At 38.9% G+C, this 18,678-nt stretch overlaps 1 long non-coding RNA gene across 19 annotated transcripts in view; it reads right to left on the minus strand.

The window, feature by feature from the left end:
• The window catches only part of LOC110127127 (uncharacterized), a 603,755-nt gene that overhangs the window by 193,787 nt on the left and 391,290 nt on the right, over window positions 1-18,678 (minus strand). The window lies entirely within an intron of this gene.

An 18,678-nucleotide genomic window follows, 5' to 3' on the forward strand; every position in this document is an offset into this window, starting at 1 on the left:
GCTTTGTAATAAGTTTAAATGTTATAACCTCTCCTTAGGTTGGTTTGAAGTTAACTGCTGCCCGTTCCTTTAAAATCTTAATACAAATTGTCTTAAAGACTTGAGCATTTACACAGTCCTTGCTTGAGTTTCCTGAGCCATACAGCAAATTCCCATTGGCTGTCTACTTTACATATGGTAATGTAAGTTTCCATGTTACTCTTTCCATACATATCACCCTCTCCTCCCTTCTCCTGTAAAGCAATTATCCTTCAAGAAAAAAAAATTTTTTAAAAAAGACTTGAACAGTCAAATCATAAAGGATGATTCTTCAGGGTTCCTTAAATGGTCAGACTACAGAGCCAGCAGCAAAATGTTGGGGATTTTTCCAAAAACAGCCAGCACTAACTGTATGAACACATCACATGAGACCTACCTATGTCATGCTTTCAAACAAGCATATGTGGGCACAGGGCTGAAAATTCTAAGATTCTATATCTCTGAAATTTTCAGGAGAAAAGTTTACCCTTGTTCTGCCTATAGGTTTTCAGAGAACTGGATTTAGAAGCAAAAAGAAATCTGTTACAGTCATTTTGCCTACTGCAGGGCAGTGTTGGCTTGTTACATATCCCCAAAACTTTAACTGTTCTCTCGAGAATGGTCCCTTACCTTCATTGTAAAACATCACTCAATAGGCTAATAAAGTTAACACTGAAACCATTTCCTGAGATAATACAGAAATTTTGCTTTCCTTCAAGGGAACATTTCATGTAAAGATGGGCACAATAAAGGACAGAAATGGTATGAACCTGACAAAAGCAGAACATATTAAGAAGAGGTGGCAAGAATACACAGAAGAACTGTACAAAAAAAGATCTTCACAACCAAGTTATGACGATGGTGTGATCACTCACCTAGAGCCAGACACCCCGAATGTGAAGTCAAGTGGGCCTTAGGAAGCAGCACTACGAACAAAGCTAGTGGAGGTCATGGAATTCCAGTTGAGCTATTTCAAATCCTAAAAGATGATACTGTGAAAGTGCTGCACTCAATATGCCAGCAAATTTGGAAAACTCAGCAGTGGCCACAGGACTGGAAAAGGTCAGTTTTCATTCCAATCCCAAAGAAAGGCAATGCCAAGGAATGCTCAAACTACTGCATAATTGCACTCATCTCACATGCTAGTAAAGTGATTCTTCAAGCTAGGCTCCAGCAATACATGAAGCGTGAATTTCCAGATGTTCAAGCTGGTTTTAGAAAAGGCAGAGGAACCAAAGATCAAATTGCCAACATTCGTTGGATCATCAAAAAAGCAAGAGAGTTCCAGAAAAACATCTATTTCTGCTTTATTGACTATGCCAAAGCCTTTGACTGTGTGGATCACAATAAACTGTGGAAAATTCTGAAAGAGATGGGAATACAAGACCACCTGACCTGCCTCTTGAGAAACCTGTATGCAGGTCAGGAAGCAACAGAACTGGACATGGAACAACAGACTGGTTCCAAATAGGAAAAGAAGTACGTCAAGGCTGTATATTGTCAACTTGCTTATTTAACTTCTATGCAGAGTACATCATGAGAAATGCTGGACTGGATGAAGCACAAGCTGGAATCAGGACTGCTGGGAGAAATATCAATAACCTCAGATATGCAGAAAGTGAGGAGGAACTAAAAAGCCTCTTGATATAGTGAAAGAGGAGAGTGAAAAAGTTGGCTTAAAGCTCAACATTCAGAAAACTAAGATCATGGCATCTGGTCCCATCACTTCATGGGAAATAGATGGGGAAACAGTGGAAACAGTGGCTGACTTTATTTTTGGGGGCTCCAAAATCACTGCAGATGGTGACTGCAGCCCTGAAATTAAAAGAGGCTTACTCCTTGGAAGGAAAGTTATGACCAACCTAGAGAGCATATTAAAAAGCAGAGACATTACTTTGTCAAGAAGGTCTGTCTAGTCAAGGCTATGGTTTTTCCAGTGGTCATGTATGCATGTGAAATTTGGACTATAAAGAAAGTTGAGCTTTGAAGAATTGATGCTTTTGAACTGTGGTGTTGGAGAAGACTCTTGAGAGTCCCTTGGACTGCAAGGAGATCTAGCCAGTCCATCCTAAATGAAATGAGTCCTGGGTGTTCATTGGAAGGATTGATGCTGTAGTGGAAATGCCAATACTTTGGCCACCTTATACGAAGAACTGACTCATTGGAGAAGACCCTGATGCTGGGAAAGATTGAGGGCAGGAGTAGAAGGGGACGACAGAGGATGAGATGGTTGGATGGCATCACCGACTCGATGGACATGAGTTTGGGTAGGCTCCAGGAGTTGGTGATGGACAGGGAGGCCTGGCGTGCTGCAGCTCATGGGGTCGCGGAGTCGGATGAGTGACTGAACTGAACTGAGTTCAAGACCCCTGAGCTTCCCAGGTGGTAACAATGGTAAAGAATCCACCTGCTAATTCAGGAGACACAAGAGACGCGAGTTCAATCCCTGGGTTGGGAAGATCCCCTGGAGGAGGAAATGAGAACTCACTCCAGAATTCTTGCCTGAAAAATTCCATGGACAGAAGAACTTGGTGGGCTACAATCCATGGGGTCGCAAAAAAGTCAGAGGCGACTGAGCACACATGCATGTGCACAAGACCCTTATTTCTGCTAAGTCTGTAAGATCATTTCAAATGTTTGCCTTGCCCTGGACTTTACCTTTTCATATACATGTATCCTATTACACTAACAAGAATTCTCTTATTTTTTTCATAAACCAACTTCTTAGGTACACTATTTTATTTAAGTTCCTCACTTACATATATTCATTTATAACTTTTTAATTTATTCTTTCAGTAACTGCTGTGAGTCCAGAAACCATTCTTGGACCAAAAATATGTCAATGAATAAGTCAGACAAGATCCGGGCTCTCATGGCATTTACAGACCAAGGGATGATGATGGCTATGATCATCAAGGGCTAAACACTTTATACCCAGGACCCCATTTAATTCTCAGATCAGTCTGAGGCAGGCGTTATTATCCTTACTTTATCATTGAGAAGAGTGAAGTTCTGAACAGCATGGCCAGGGTCCCTTGGAAGTTTACTTCTGAATCCTGGACCAATTCTACATCCAGATCCTCCTGCGCATTAGCAATATCCTCCCAGGGAACCCTCGGCTACCTTTCCTCTGCTACCCCAAATTCTTACACACACAGGCCTTTCCCTTTCTCTTCGGCATTACAGTCACACACCTCCATTGCTTTTCTTCACCACCTCTGAGTCCTCTCAGGAGCTCCCATCTATTCTGAACAACTATAATATCTCTATTCATGATTGCTTCCACTGCATGATTACCAAATGGGAAAACATCTGTAACATTACAGGTTTCCTTCCCCCTCTTAATTATGGGTTTGGCAATCAGAGGAACTTTAATATTTAATATTGAAGTAAAACACTTAATGATTACAAAGTGATCTTCCATTTTTGATGTAAGACTAGACTTAATGTGAACTCTGAGCAAAGTGAATCTGCTTGCCTGACATATGGAAGAAAGCATGCATTTAAACTCTTTACAGATGATCTGCAGAGCCATCTTGTACCTCAGTTCTCGTCCCCTTTGTTTTCTCTTCATGAATTATCCAGGAGTTTTATATGATGAGGATAAAGGAGGTGCTTCATTGCCAATACCCCTCCACACTGTGGTGATGCAGATGCGTTGATAAACAGGCTGCTCATTGTATTAGCATTTTGCAATGTATGATTCAGTGTTGTTCAGTGTAAAAACCAACTGTCCTGACTTTGAATATTTACCTTCTTTCCTGATGGTGCTTTGCCTCCAGTACATGTTGGAGGGCCAGCAATCTTATTATCCTATGATAGGTGACAAATTTCAGGAATTATAAGAGTATATCACTAAGTGAACTGTAAAAAAAATAAGATGAAATACCAGGGCTGCCTAATAGATGACAACTCGAAACTCAAGGGAAACAATTTCTATTCATAATAAATTATCAGAGAGATCCCTGCCTGTGAATATTTATGGAGCTTGACTTTATCAAACCTCTTTTAAAACAAGTCACCTAAGGGTTTGGTTGGGGTTGGGTTTTGCTGGTGCCATTACCATGTATGGGAGGGTAGATTCTGAGATTTCCAGTTAGGACCTGGAGGGTTACTCTGAGTAACAGAACATAGGCGAACCAGAAAAGTAGGCCTCCCCAAAAGGTGATGTCAAACAAAAATGATGACAAGCCCCAGGCTGCATAGGTGACCGATGGTAAGAGCTCAGAAGCCGGAAGGTCAGAAGTTGCCAAGGCAGCTTTAGCTAGAGTTGGAAGGGAAACTATGAATAATGCAGTGCTGTGGGGGCACACTGTTACACGTTGCTGAGATAACCGTGCGTTGTCCTGATGGCTTTACCTTGCCCTAACAAGGGAATCTACGTACTTCTTACCAGGTGCCAGGAAACCTAGTGCAGAAGTTTTGTTCCCCACATAACTAGCTGGGTGAGCCTAAGCTAATAACTAGGTAAGTACCTTTCCTACCACTTACTTGGCAGGACTGTCGAAAGGTAAAGCAAAATGTTACTTACTGTCTGGCCTATGGAGGTGCCCACTTGCAGCTTTTATTATTCATTTAGTATTATTATCATTGCTGCTAATATTTATTTTCTGGGGTGAGGTAGTTGATATGATTTTTCCTAATGCTTCCCTTGTTTTGCTCCACTTGACATTAGGCTTAACCATGAGAATTCTTTTAACAATGAAATATAAGAGAAAGTGGCGATGCCCCTTTATAGTAGAACCTTACAAAGCCATCATGTAGCACTTCCATCACTCATTTTCTACTATCACAAGACCAGTATACCCTAGATGGGCTGAGTTTTTCACACTGGATCCTGAAAGGAAGAGAATACTAAGAAAGAGTATGGGAGCAGAAAGCAGGTATTTTCCTCCAGCGGAAATCTGCAAACCCTAGTTATAGGAGTTGCAGAAAATCCCATCATGATCAAGACATACACCCTGTTCTCTGTGAGGGAGGGTGTAGGTATACAGACTGCTACCACCTTCTATGAGATCACAGTGGCCCTGTGTGCCATGGAGTGGCTCCTTCTCTTAGAAAATGTGAGTAATCAAAATCTTCTTTCAATGGCGTTAGCTTCTCCATGTTATCACTGAGTCACCTCCATAAATTGAAGTCTCACACATACACTGAGACAATCATGTTATTATTTATCATCTGGTACCCACCCTCCCCAGTGGAAAGCAGACTTAATAAAGTCATGGACTTCTGGTTAAGGTCAGAGGAAGCTTAGTGAAGTAGCTAATCTTTGCCTTGCATTCCTGCAGGCTAGATCACATTGAGAGTGGCAGATCATTTGACGTGGGGGAGCATAGTGTGTCGGGGGAGGAGGGTAGAGAGAACAGTAGAATAAAAGCACAGGAGTAGGAAATTAAAATTATCTTCAGGAAATGTCTAGCAATTCAGTTTGATTGGAGTAAAGAGTTCATGAGGAAGCAAGGCTATAGTTGAGCTGTTTTGGTACTGAGTCAGTGAGAACTGATAAACTAAGAAGGGCGAAGACTTCTTGGAAAGACATCCCATGTCTTTGAACAGAGTCTGTCTGACCAGAAGTGCATTGATTCCAATTCATGCATAAATAAAAGGGATTAAAATGCTTTGGCTAAAGAGCAAAAATTACAATAAGAAATGGTGATTTTCTATTCGAGATGGTGGCCAAGCACACAAGTTTCACTCCCTTTCCTCTCACAGAATTACAAAAGCCATGGATTTGTAATATCACTGCGAATGAGAGTGGGTCTTTCAATCATCCAGAGTTTGATAAATATTAAAAATCTGATAAAATTTCAGAACTTTAATGGATATTCAGAACATTTGTGGATAAGAAAAGAATGCAGAAAGTCCCCATTTAGCATCAAAAATATGCACCCTCTTCATGGTAAGTTCAGAGAAGCTCAAAGTTCTAGACTGGCAAGCAAGAGAATGGGAGTGAAAAGTAAGGTAACTGACTTCCCTGGTGGTCCAGTGGTCAAGACTCTGAACTTTCAATGCACTTCTGATGCAGGGGAAGCAAATTCAATCTCTGGGGAGCTAGGATCTCACATGTCTCATGGTTTGGCCAAAAAGAAAAGAAAAGGAAGGCAAAAATCTGGTGGTAACTGAAGGTCTGTCTATGAAAGAATCCTGCCAGTAATCCACCTCTTTCCCCTGCTTTCTCAGGTCCCTACCAGTGGTATTTACCTCCCTCCAGGTTAAAACTGGGAAATTGCTCTTCAAAAAGTTATAATCCACCAATGAAAGGCTGAAGGTACTAGCCTGTGGTTTCAATTTTTCTGGCCCTTCTCATTTGAGGGGAATGGAATATAAATACGAGAAACTCTGTCAGTGTAAAAAAAGTGGATCTCTTCTCTGGAGGAATGTATGAAGCCATATTTCTCCTCCTAATGGGTGTCTGGAGATACTGTCTAAAGTTGATGGATGAAGAAAGGGGTGAGTATATTATTCAGTGCTATAGAAGTAACCAACACAAAATCTAAAATTTATAACATAAATAACAAAAACATGAGAAGTGGGAGGAGAAGGAAAGAAAAACTTAAGCATGCTGACTTCTTCATCTTTCATAAAGGGAAGTTACTGGATATGTTTAACCTTTCAAAGTGCATCAAGAAATATTGCTGTTATTACCTGACTTAGATATAAGGAGATAGCCACTGGAAGAACCAAAACAGACAAGATTAAAACTTGTGCCTTCTCAGCAATGAAACTTAGGTCTGGTGAGGATTTTAAGGGTTGGGGGAAGCATTTTATGTCCTTCTATTCTGCTTGAATAACTGTGGATAAATCATTTCTGTTGAAATTTAAACATAGGAAGAGAGATCATTTGAATTTTACTCAATGCTCAGATGACAAGAATTACTAATTAATTCTTTGTTGAGCCCAAGAATTCTTAGGAAAACAAGTAGTACAAATCTGCTATGGATTTCTCTTCTGTCTCATGGCAATGGTCTGACAACAGCAGATATTTTGTTTGTTTGTTTCTCTGCCTTACATGATTTTGTTCTCTTGGAAACAAAAAGGTGGTTTTGTTTTTTGCTGTTGTGTGAGTCCTACACTTTGACTTCTTCATGTCCATTTATCAGTAATGTTTAGTTTTACATTTCCCAGGAACAACTGGGCCCAATACAAAATGACATGAACTTTAGTTGGACCAGTCTTCAGAATTTAAAGAAGAAAATGACAGATATTTAGTGTTAAGCATGTACTTATATGTAATTATTATTATAGAATATACCTACAAATAAAAAACAGTGTAATTTAGACATATCTACTTGCTTTAATTTTCCTTCATCTGCTTGACTGTACACTGAAATTTGCATGAGGGCTATGAGGGAAGATTTAAATGAAGTTATTTTCCTAATAAGATTTCAAGTAGGCAGATGTTTGCCCCAAGGAGCTGTTCAAACAACAGAACTGACAGAAGAACATTGTGAGAGCTAGAAAAAGGGTACATCTTCAGCTATCAAATTTTTGCAACATTTTAAAGACAAATCATGGTTCACTTCAATTTCCAACGTATAATTTTTGAACTGGTAGAATTAACCTTTGCCCAGTGATAAGTTTTCCACTGAGGAGACCTAGAAAATGCTAAATGTTTATCCTGAATATTCTCCCGAGAGTATCATAGCTTTAAAAAATGTTAATTTATACAGATATAAACTACTCAATTAGGCTCATGCTCAGAACAGTCTTCTCTGACAAGAGCTGCCTACCATCTGTTAAGTCAACTATTTCCATTTCCAGTGATCCCAAGTTCATCATTTTAGTTGCTGAGATTGAAATTCTCAGTCAGTCATAAATATCATCTGTTCCATCCCCCTGTCTTTCTCCTGTGTTCACTTAGGTCATGATTTTTTCCTGCTTTTTCAATCAACAAGTTTGAAGGCGACATCATAGGAAGGATGGGTAAACAATTTCGTCTTCATGGCTGATGACTTTGAAACAACCTCAAGCTCAAGTCTGATGGTCCAGAAGACTTATTTCCCTGCTCTGTAAAAAGGAACAGGTGACAGGTACAGGAGAAAATGTGCAATACAGGGAGGATTTCAGGAGGACCTGCAATTCTATACCCTTCTCCAGACCAAGAGCCACTTCAGATCTGCATAGAGTCAATTCTTCAGTTCTAGAAGCTCTGACATGACAACGATCCCATAAAAATCATGTGGGTAGTTATTTGCAGCAGTTAACAATTTTATCAGCACTGCCTGCTCTAGGATTTTAAAATCCAGAAAGTCAACAAATCAGTAAAGAATTGGTCCTCTTAGCTAAATCTCTCTGACTCTTCACAGCCCTTTCGTTCTTTGTCAGAGAAGCATAGCGGTTGGGAGCATAGCAGTTGGGTTAAAGTCCTCCTTCTCATGAGATTCATTCTCCATGTGCAGTGTCATAGAACTCCATGGAAAGACTGAAGAGGTCATTTGATTCATTCCCCTGACTTCAAATAGACAAAAAGGTAACACTTGTGTGCTGTTGCTGGGAATGTAAATTGGTATAGCCACTATGGAAAATATTAAGGAGGGTCTTCAAAAAATGAAAAAATAGAGCCATCATATGGTCTAACAATCCCACTTCTAACAATGAAAATAGTATCTCCAATAGACCAACTACACCTCTGTGCTCTGCAACATTATTCACAATAACCAAGATATGGAAACAACCAAAATGTTGAGCAAAAAATGAATGGATAAAGAATATATGATGCATAAACATACAATGAAATAGTATGTCATAAGGAAGGAAATCCTTTATTTTTCACAACTTGGATGAAACATGAAAACATTATGCAAAATGAACTAAGTCAAACAAAAGACAAATACTACATGATATCATTTACATGCAGAATCTAAAACAAACAAACAAAAAACTAAACTCATGGAAACAGAGTATAGACTGGTGGTTACCAGAGTTTGGAGCATGGGAGGAAAAGGGGAGATGTAGGTCAAAGTGTACAAACTTCCAGTTCAAGATTAAAAACTTCTGGGGATATAATGTACAATGTAGTGATTATAGCCAGTAATACTGTATACTGGCAAGTTTTAATGAGGGTAGATCTTAAATATTCTCACTACATAAAGAGAAATAATTATGTGATGGGTTGGTGGCATTAGCTAATGCTATTGTGGTAATTATCTTGCATCATATAATTGAATCAAATCAACACATTTTAAATATTTAACTTTACTTAATGTTATGTGTCACTTATATCTCAAGAAAGCTGGAAAAATACGAATGCATTGTTGAAACTAGTCAAATTATTCTAGAATGTATAAATAAAAATTTATTATTCATTCTCCCCATTCATTCTCATCTCCAATCCTGACCTGAGGTACACATTGTTGATACATCTTTCCAAATGTGTGTACTGCTCCTACAAAGATACACACGCACACACATTTATATAAATATACATACAGATGAACAAATGTGATGTTGCTCTTCTTTTTGTTTTTGCTTACTCTATTGCTTATATAAAAACCAGATTATATTATACACATCCTTTTATAGTTATGTTTTCTTACATAATATAGAAGATATTATTTTAAAGAACAAAATAATAACCTATAGGATGGATGTACTATATTCATTTGAAATTCTATTAACACATTAAGATTATTGCCAATTCCTATTCTGCTATAAATTATTCTGCAGTAAATAGCCTGTACATACATCTTTTATGCACTGGAACTCTTATTCCTACAGAGAACATCAGCTGGTTCAAAGGGCAGGTACCATGGAGGAGGATTTTTTGGGAAGTTAAAGAAGCTTCAGTTTCAAAGCCCTGGTTACACAGACTTCTTACATGGTCCTAGACTTAATTTTTTATTTTTATTTAATTTTATTTTATATTTCCTGAAGAATAATGAAAAAAGGCTAAAATGAATGAAGCCAATGAAATTTAAGCTCTGGGCCTCAGGACCTCACTATGTGCCAATATTACATACTTAGTTTTAACAAATACTGACAGATTACTTTCCCAAAATGTAGTAGCAATTCACGTATTCACCAACAAGGTAGGGCAAAGCCCAATGGCTTGCATATTAAAGGAGCACTCGATGTTACTGCATTTTAACCTTCTTGACAATTTGATGGGTAAACATATGGTATCATTCTTTTATTGTATATTCCCTTTACTTCTATAAGTTTAAGCATTTGCCATATGTTTATTGACCATTTAGATTTCTTCTGTGAGTTTTATAGCCATGTTTCCATTAGATTTTAATCTTTTTCTCATCACTTTATAGAAGCTCTTCATATGGTATGATTCCTCGATTCAAACAAAACCGGTCACGGACTATACCCAGGGCACTTCTGTGGGCTGGGGATACAGCTGTGAGCAAAATCCTTGACTTCAAAAAATCTACTTCCTGGTCAAGAGACAAACTAAAAGCAAATAAGCAAGAGTAGGAGGAATATATCAAAGTGCTATGCAGAAAATAAAGTGGTGTAAATAAAGTCCAAGTGGGAAGGGTTTGATTGTTTGTATAGGGTTTTGGGGAAGGCCATACTGATAAGAGCATTTCAAGAAGCCTGATCAGCACAGGCAGAGGGCCCTGAGATGGCACATGCTTGATCTATCCATGGAACAGCAAGAAGGCCAGTGTGACTAGGACAAGGTGAACAAGGGCAGGGCCTGGACAGCAAGTGATGAAGGTTGGAAGAAAGTGCGAGATGATGCTGACCTCCTCAGTCATAGTAGTGACACTGGCTGTTACTCAACAAAACTGAAAGCCAGTGAAGGTTTTCCTCAAAAGAATGACACGATTTAATTATAAAGATCTCTCTGCTGCTGGAGAGCAAATACACTGGATATCCTGTTATCTATCACATTAGAAGGACTGATGCTGAAGCTGAAGCTCCAATACTTGGGCCATCTGATGTGAAGAGCTGACTCATTGGAAAAGACTCTGATGCTGGGAAAGACTGAAGGCAAAAGGGGAAGGTGCCAACTGAGGATGAGATGGTTAAATAGCATGAGTTTGAGCAAGCTCTGGAAGATAGTGAAGGACAGGGATGCCTGGGGTACTTCAGTCCACGGTGTCACAAAGAGGCAGACATGACTTAGCAAGTGAACAACAATATCACATCTACATCCACTGCAAATATTTTTTCCCAGTCTATTGTTTGTCCTTTGAATCTATGCTAGTTTCAACTGAGTATTAAAACAATAAAAATGCTATATAATTAAATGCTACATAATTTTTATCTCCAAAAAAGTTGCAGAAAATTCTAAATTTTAGTATTTCTGAATTGTTTTTCTATTATTTAAGCTAATGATATGATATGAGTGTTAGAGATTCAGAATCTGATCTGAGACCACAAAATACTGCCCCCTTTCTCTATGTTAGGTGATTTGGAAACACACTTGGGCACATATTTAACTCTTCTCTTTGTTTGATTACTTGGATTTTCTGGGGTTCAAAATTATTTTAGGAAAAGAAGATAGAAAGTAAGAAATCTATGACTCAGCACTAAATGTATGAGGATAAAATCCTGAGTAAGGATTTTATATTTTAATAAGATTATATATATTTTAATAAACTTTTATATTTTAGTAAGAATAAGGATTTCTTATTTCAGGAATGTGCATAAATATATAAATATATCAAAACTCGTGTTTTTAAGACACTAAATTGTCTATATGTACTACAAAAAGTTGGTTTCCCAGGTGGCTCAGCAGTAAAGTATCTGCTTGCAATGCAGGAGACATGGGTTCAATCCCTGGGTCAGGAAGATTCCCCTGGAGAAGGAAATGGTGACCCGCTTCAGCATTCTTGCCTGGAAAATTCCATGGTCAGAGGAATCTGGCAGGCTACAATCCATGGGGTTGCCAAAGAATTGGACACGACTTGGTGACTAAACAACTACCAAAAGTGAAAGTGAAAGTCGACTAGTTGTGTCCAACCCTTTGCGACCCCATGGGCTATGTCCATGGAACTCTCCAGGTCAGAATACTGAACTGGTTAGCCTTTCCTTTCTCCAGGGGCTCTTCCCAACCCAGCAATTGAACCCAGGTCTCCTCCATTGCAGGCAGATTCTTTACCAGCTAAGCCACAGGAGAAGCCCAAGAATACTAGAGTGGGTAGCCTATCCCTTCTCCAGGGGATCTTCCCAACCCAGGAATCGAACCGGGGTCTCCTGCATTGCAGGTGGATTCTTTAACCAACTGAGTTATCATGGAAACCCACAAAAAGTGAGTCAAAAGCAATACTAATATCTGAAGAAACAGGAAGGAAAAGCTTGTTTATCACATGAGCAACAAAAGCAAAAATTTCTTAACACTAGATTCTGTAGTTACTCTTTCAATTATACATATAAATTTGACTTTGTATTGACAGTATTCAAATTAATGCTCCAATATAAATCTTAAGTTTTCATGTAAATACTGAATAAACAGAGCTGTAATCATGAAAAATATGATTATAGGATTTATTATTCTGATTTATTTATTCAGAAAACACATGAATATCAGAAAATTAGACAATTCCTATTATTTTGCATTTTACTGACCTATTTTCCTACCTTTAACATATACACATGTGCTAAAACTTTGGCTTAGGACTTAGTAAATTTCAGTGTGACCTAGTTTAGGTTCATGTAGACAGAGTCTAAATCATAGTAGATATAGCACCAGATAAAACTATGGTCAATGTCCCTACTGATAGAGGGGAACAATGACCTGGATCATAAAAGAAAGCATGTCATACCCTGCTCTCTCAATTGTCTGAGGTTGAATGGAGATGACAGCTGTCAAGTGAAAATCAGGATGTGAACCAGCCCTGTGGTCCCTTCCCTGGACTGAGCAGCCTCCTTTGGAATAGCTCCTGGATACATCCAAACTGAAATTTCTACACTATTGCTGCTTTTGTTTCATTTTCTTTTCAACTCCATCTTCACATGCTGCTGCTTCTCCCAATAACCTTTGGTTGCCTGCTCACGGGATGTTAGAACCACACCATCACCCGAGGGGTCCTATTAAGGAAAGAGGAGAGTGAACTGTGTGGCCTTTGCCACCACAAAAAGTGTGAATGAAAAGTTAAAGGGAAACGCGATCACATTTCCTTCCAATCACAGTTTACAGGTCAAACTATGAAGACGCTTACCACCAGAAGTTTCATAAATACCCACAGGCATATTCTCGCCTTCTTACAGAGCCGCGGTCTGCTCTTGAGCTGACTGCCTGGCCGTGTTCACCTTGGAAACACAAAAGTGTGTCCTTCTGTAGTTAAGCCCTAAGGCCACTTGGATTCACTTTCTCTTTGTCAAGGGTCAGGACTCAGTCTACTTTTGTCTTCACTTTGTAACTGACACTAAGCACTCCTACACACACACAAACACACACACACACACACACACACTCTACACAGGTGATGCAAACAGCTAATGTTTCTTTAGTTTCCTCCTTCTTTGCAGCTCCAAAGTTAAGCACACAGGCCCTTTTTGTTTTCAGATTTGTATTCTAATTGTTTTAGTAAAACAATCATTGAGAAATCAGTAATACCACAGGATCTTATAAAATGTTTACCCTCTTGGTCCCCACATGGTACCGCCTCCCATTCTAGCTGAAAGGCTAGAGCACTTCCAACTCTCTGCTGTTACATTTGAGCTCCCTGAATGCTTCTCTGTATGTTTTCAGGTAAAGCCACCCCTTTTTCCCAAGATCTTCTCTTATTTCTTGTAGAAAAAAATCAACATCCTCTAATCCACATGGAAAACATACTTTCATATATGTCACACTCTCCCTGAGCTCCAACTGGGCAAGGGGGCAAACTGACCCAATTAAATCATAGTGTAATTTATTTAAAATGTTCTTTGATATACATCTCTTTGATTTATATTTTAGTTGCACATTTTGGACAAATGAGAAAAATAAACTTGACATATTCTTCATTCATAATCAAACTCAAGAAACTATCCTGATGTGATGGAGAAGACCCAAAGGGAAACTCTGGCTGCTGGGCAGTACCTGAGGTAGATGCATCATGGGGGTGGGATTGGGCAGGGGGCTCAGATTGCCTGGCACGGCTGTAATCATCAAGTGGGAGGTGGCAATTGCCTCCGAGGTCATTCTCCTAAGTCCCCACTTAACCAGAGGGAGGAGCCACCTCTGGGAGAGGCTGCATATCATCAGGACTGACAGGCTAATGGGTGGTTTGATCCTCAGTCAGATCAGGAAAGTCTGCTTTGGAATGGGAAACATCGCTGCCCCCGCCCCCCACCCAGGTACTACCACCCGTAGGCTCACATATAGTAGGCATGCCTGTCACTAGTTCTGAAGACTAGCTTCGGGGCAGGGGGGCAGGGGCGAGGGCTGGGGATCCCCAGGAATAATCAGTTACCGTCTCTGACATTTCCTTGCCAATTTCTACCCCATATTTCCCTTTGGAAATCCTTATTTTAAAAGGGATGTGAGAATTCATTTTAAAAGTTTCATAGGTCATTCAATAATACAAATGAACATTTACTGAATACTTGCTACATGTCAGGTTCTATACGTTTTACAAATATCAATGTCACATAAGTCTCCCAGAGCCCAAGAGGTGTTGCTATTATTATTTCCATTTATATAGATGGGATGAAATGTTTAGTTCAAACTGAAGAATTTCTTTATCCTCCCCAATCATCTTCATTCCTTCGAGCAGATAGCAAACTTATGTGAAGTATCTACAACGTATGAGACCACACTGCAAGCAGTGGAGCAACAGAAATATGTCTCTACCCTCAAGTAGCTGACCACCTAACAGGGGTTTACTGATAAAAGCAAATTTTTTAAAAATTAAATTTACCATTAGAGGAAAGTGCATATGGGGTGCTATGATAGAGGCTCACCCAACCAAAACGAGGGCAGGAATTAGTATTAGGGAGTATGAGTGTGAGTCATGGAAAATTTGTCAGAGAAGGTGATAAAGGCTGAACTATGTCCTACAGGACAAAGCATCAAGCATTAGGGTCTGGGCTAAGTGATAAATGACAAGCCAGAGAAATGAGCTGGGGACCATAACATGAAAAATATACGTATTATGCTAATAAACTGGGATTTTATTCTTAAACTAATGAGAATTCATAAAATAATTATTATAAAATATATGCAACATAAATGTATCATTTTAACCATTTTTAGGTTCGGGGTAGAGTTCAGTTCATTGTCAATAAATACAGTCACATTGTTGTACAACTTTCACCACCATCTATCTTCAGAAAGTTTTTCATCTTCTAAAACTGAAACTCTAAACTCACTGAACAATAACTGCCCATCCCCCCACCTTTTATCTCCTGGAAACAACCACCATTCTGTTTTCAGTTTCTAGGAGTTCGATTACTCTAGGAAACTTACGTAAGTGGCATCACACAATACATGTCCTTTGTGACTGACATTTTACTTAACAGAATGTCTTCAAGGTTCACTCTGTTATAGTATATGCCAGAATTTCCTTCTTTTTTAAGCTTGAATAATATATCATTATACATATATACCACATTTTATTTATCCACCTGTCAAAGGATACTTGGGTTGCTTTCACTTTTTGGTTATTGTCAATAAATGCTATGAACATGAGTGTACAACTATCTGTTTCAGTCTTTGCTTTAAGTTTTGAGGGTATATACCCAAAAGTGGAATTGCTGGATTAAATGACAATTTTTATGCTTAACTTTTGAGGAATCTAATACTGTTTTTGACAGTGACTAAGACAATTTAAATTCTCAGCAGCAATGCACAAGGGTTTCTAATTTCTTCATATCCTCACCGATATTTATACTTTTTTTCTTAGTAATAGTGATCCTAATGAGATAAAGAGGTATCCCTTTGTGGTTCTGACATGTATTTCCCTAATGATTGGGGCTTTCCTGATAGTTCAGTTGGTAAAGAATCTGCTTGCAATGCAGGAGACCCTGGTTCGATTCCTGGATGAGAAAGATCCGCTGGAAAAGGGATAGGCTACTCACTCCAGTATCTTGGGCTTCCCTTGTGGCTCAGCTGCTAAAAAATCTGCCTGCAATACGGGAGACCTGGGTTTGATCCCTGCGTTGGGAAGATCCCCTGGAGAAGGGAAAGGATACCCACTCCAGTATTCTGGCCTAGAGAATACCATGGACTATATAGCCCATGGGGTTGCAAAGAGTTGGACACGACTGAGTGACTTTCACTTTCTTTCCCTAATAACTGTAATGGTGATTACATGACTTCATATGATTACTGCCATCTGTACATCTTCTTCAGAGAAATTTCTACTCAAGTCTTTCGCCCACCCAAATTAATTTAAAATAAGGGGTTATATGATGGAATCTGTGTTTTAGAAAGAGGCCTCTGGTGCAGAAAGAACCATGGCTCAGAGAGCAAGAGGCTGGACGTCACCCAGGAATGAAACAATGAGGTCAGAACTGCAATGGCATCAGGACGGCTTTGAGAGGATGGACCTGCAATGTGTAAAGAGGGTAAGGTTAAAAAGATTCAGCAGTGTGGTGAATGAAGTAGAGAGAGGATTGTCCTGCTACAGCTGAACTGGAGGCAATGACCTCTAGACAACTGTCCCTCAAGGGCTTTGCCCCGTCTGTGAGCATCTGATCAGACCTCTCGAGTCTTCCTATCTTCTACCTCTGCATTCTCTTAGGTCTTTCTCCCTTCTTTTCCCAAAAGACCCCTTTCCATTTTTCCATAAACCCATGCCCTCATCTGGTCTCAGCCTTGCTTCTTCTCGACACATCTATCTGTATCACCACTGCATATTTCTTCACATCTCTGGTCACCTCTTTTCTGACTGTTCAGGGGAAACTAGACCCTGATGTACTCCTAGACAGAGGCAGAAGAAAGCCAACAGTCCCAAGGCCACAGGAGAAAATGAGCATTTGTGTCTTTTTTGACTTCATGAATTCCAATTCCCTCTCCTTTAAAGAATCAATACCATTTCTCACATTGTTATGTAATTGTTCCTCATCTATCATCTTCTCAGAAAAATGTTAAACTAAAATATATACAATATTAGTATCATACATATTATATATGTGACAGAATGATATCAAATTCCATCTAAGCTGACTAGTGTCAAAATATATGTTGAAATCATGAAAGAAAAAAGATTCTGTATTTCTTCATAATGCACGCCTTTTAATTTTCCAAAGAGGAGTTTTTAGCAGATATTATAATAAATATAACCAAGGTGTCAAAATAAATGGTGAGGGAAATGTAATGAAGAGTGCTCATGTTTTATGGTAATTAACACTGAGGAAACACGTTAAAACTACATTAATGCTTCTAAATATGAGGGAACAGTACTAAATATCCTAAAAATGATTGTCACTTTTAAAACTTACTTAGATTATCTAGGGTGAAACAGATCACCAGCCCAGGTTGGGTGCATGAGACAAGTGCTCGGGCCTGGTGCACTGGGAAGACCCAGAGGGATCGGGTGGAGAGGGAGGTGGGAGGGGGGACCGGGATGGGGAATACATGTAAATCCATGGCTAATTCATTTCAATGTATGACAAAAACCACTGCAATCATGTAAAGTAATTAGCCTCCAACTAATAAAAATAAATGGAAAAAAAAATAAAATAAAAAAAAATAAAACTTACTTAGATTGTTAATTATTAGGTGGGCTTAAGAAAGTATTACAAGAGATATATTTTATAGAAAATTGTTGTTTCTCAGTTGCTAAGTCATGCCCGACTCTTTGTAACCCCATAGACTACAACACACCAGGCTCTTCTATCCTTCACTATCTCCTGGAGTTTGCTCAAACTCATGTCCACTGAGTTGGTGATGCTATCTAACCATCTCACCCTCTATCACCACCTTCTGTTGCCTTCAATTTTTCCCAGCACCAGGGTCTTTCTAATGAATCAGCTCTTTGCATCAGGTGTCCAAAATATTGGAACTTCAGTGTCAGCATCAGTCCTTTCAAAGAACATTCAGAGTTGATTTCCCTCAGGATTGACTGGTTTGATCTCCTTGTAGTCTAAGGGATTCTCAAGAATCTTCTTCAGGACCACAATTTCAAAGCATCTATTCTTTGGTGTTTAGCCTTCTTTATGGTCCAACTGTCACATCCATACATGACTACTAGAAAAATCATAGCTTTGACTATACAGACTTTTGTCAGCAAAGTGATTTCTCTGCTCTTTAATACACTGTCTAGGTTTGTCATTGTTTTCCTTCCAAGGAGCAAATGTCTTTTAATTTCATGGCGGCAGTTTACATACATATTATTATGAAATTAGCAAATTTTTGCCAGCAATGTAGGTTTCCTCAGAAGAAAAATATGTTTGAGTTTTTTTGGCTTTTCATAAAAATTTAATGGAGCAAGCTTTTTCTTTTCCCTCCTCTTCATCCTCCCCCTCCTTTTCCTCTTTCTTTTCCTTCTTTTCTTGAGATTGAGATTTCTTTACTACACAGCAAAAAAAAAGAACCAATGCCAACTTTACTCACTCAGCCAATAAAAACAGATTTTTAAAAACTAGAGATTTTGTACACTTGAATTTAGAAGTTGTTTCCCTACCTCTCATACCCAGGAAATGATCTAACATCAAAATATGAGGAAATAGCATTTTGAGTTAAGAATTGGTAAGATGTTATGCTGTGATTCTGGAGAAAAAAAAATCAACCCTACTTTCAGAAAAGTATATGTTCTTTCTAGTAAATAAAGTTGC

This window comes from Odocoileus virginianus, chromosome 8 (genome assembly GCF_023699985.2).
Source record: "Odocoileus virginianus isolate 20LAN1187 ecotype Illinois chromosome 8, Ovbor_1.2, whole genome shotgun sequence".
Taxonomy (NCBI): domain Eukaryota; kingdom Metazoa; phylum Chordata; class Mammalia; order Artiodactyla; family Cervidae; genus Odocoileus; species Odocoileus virginianus.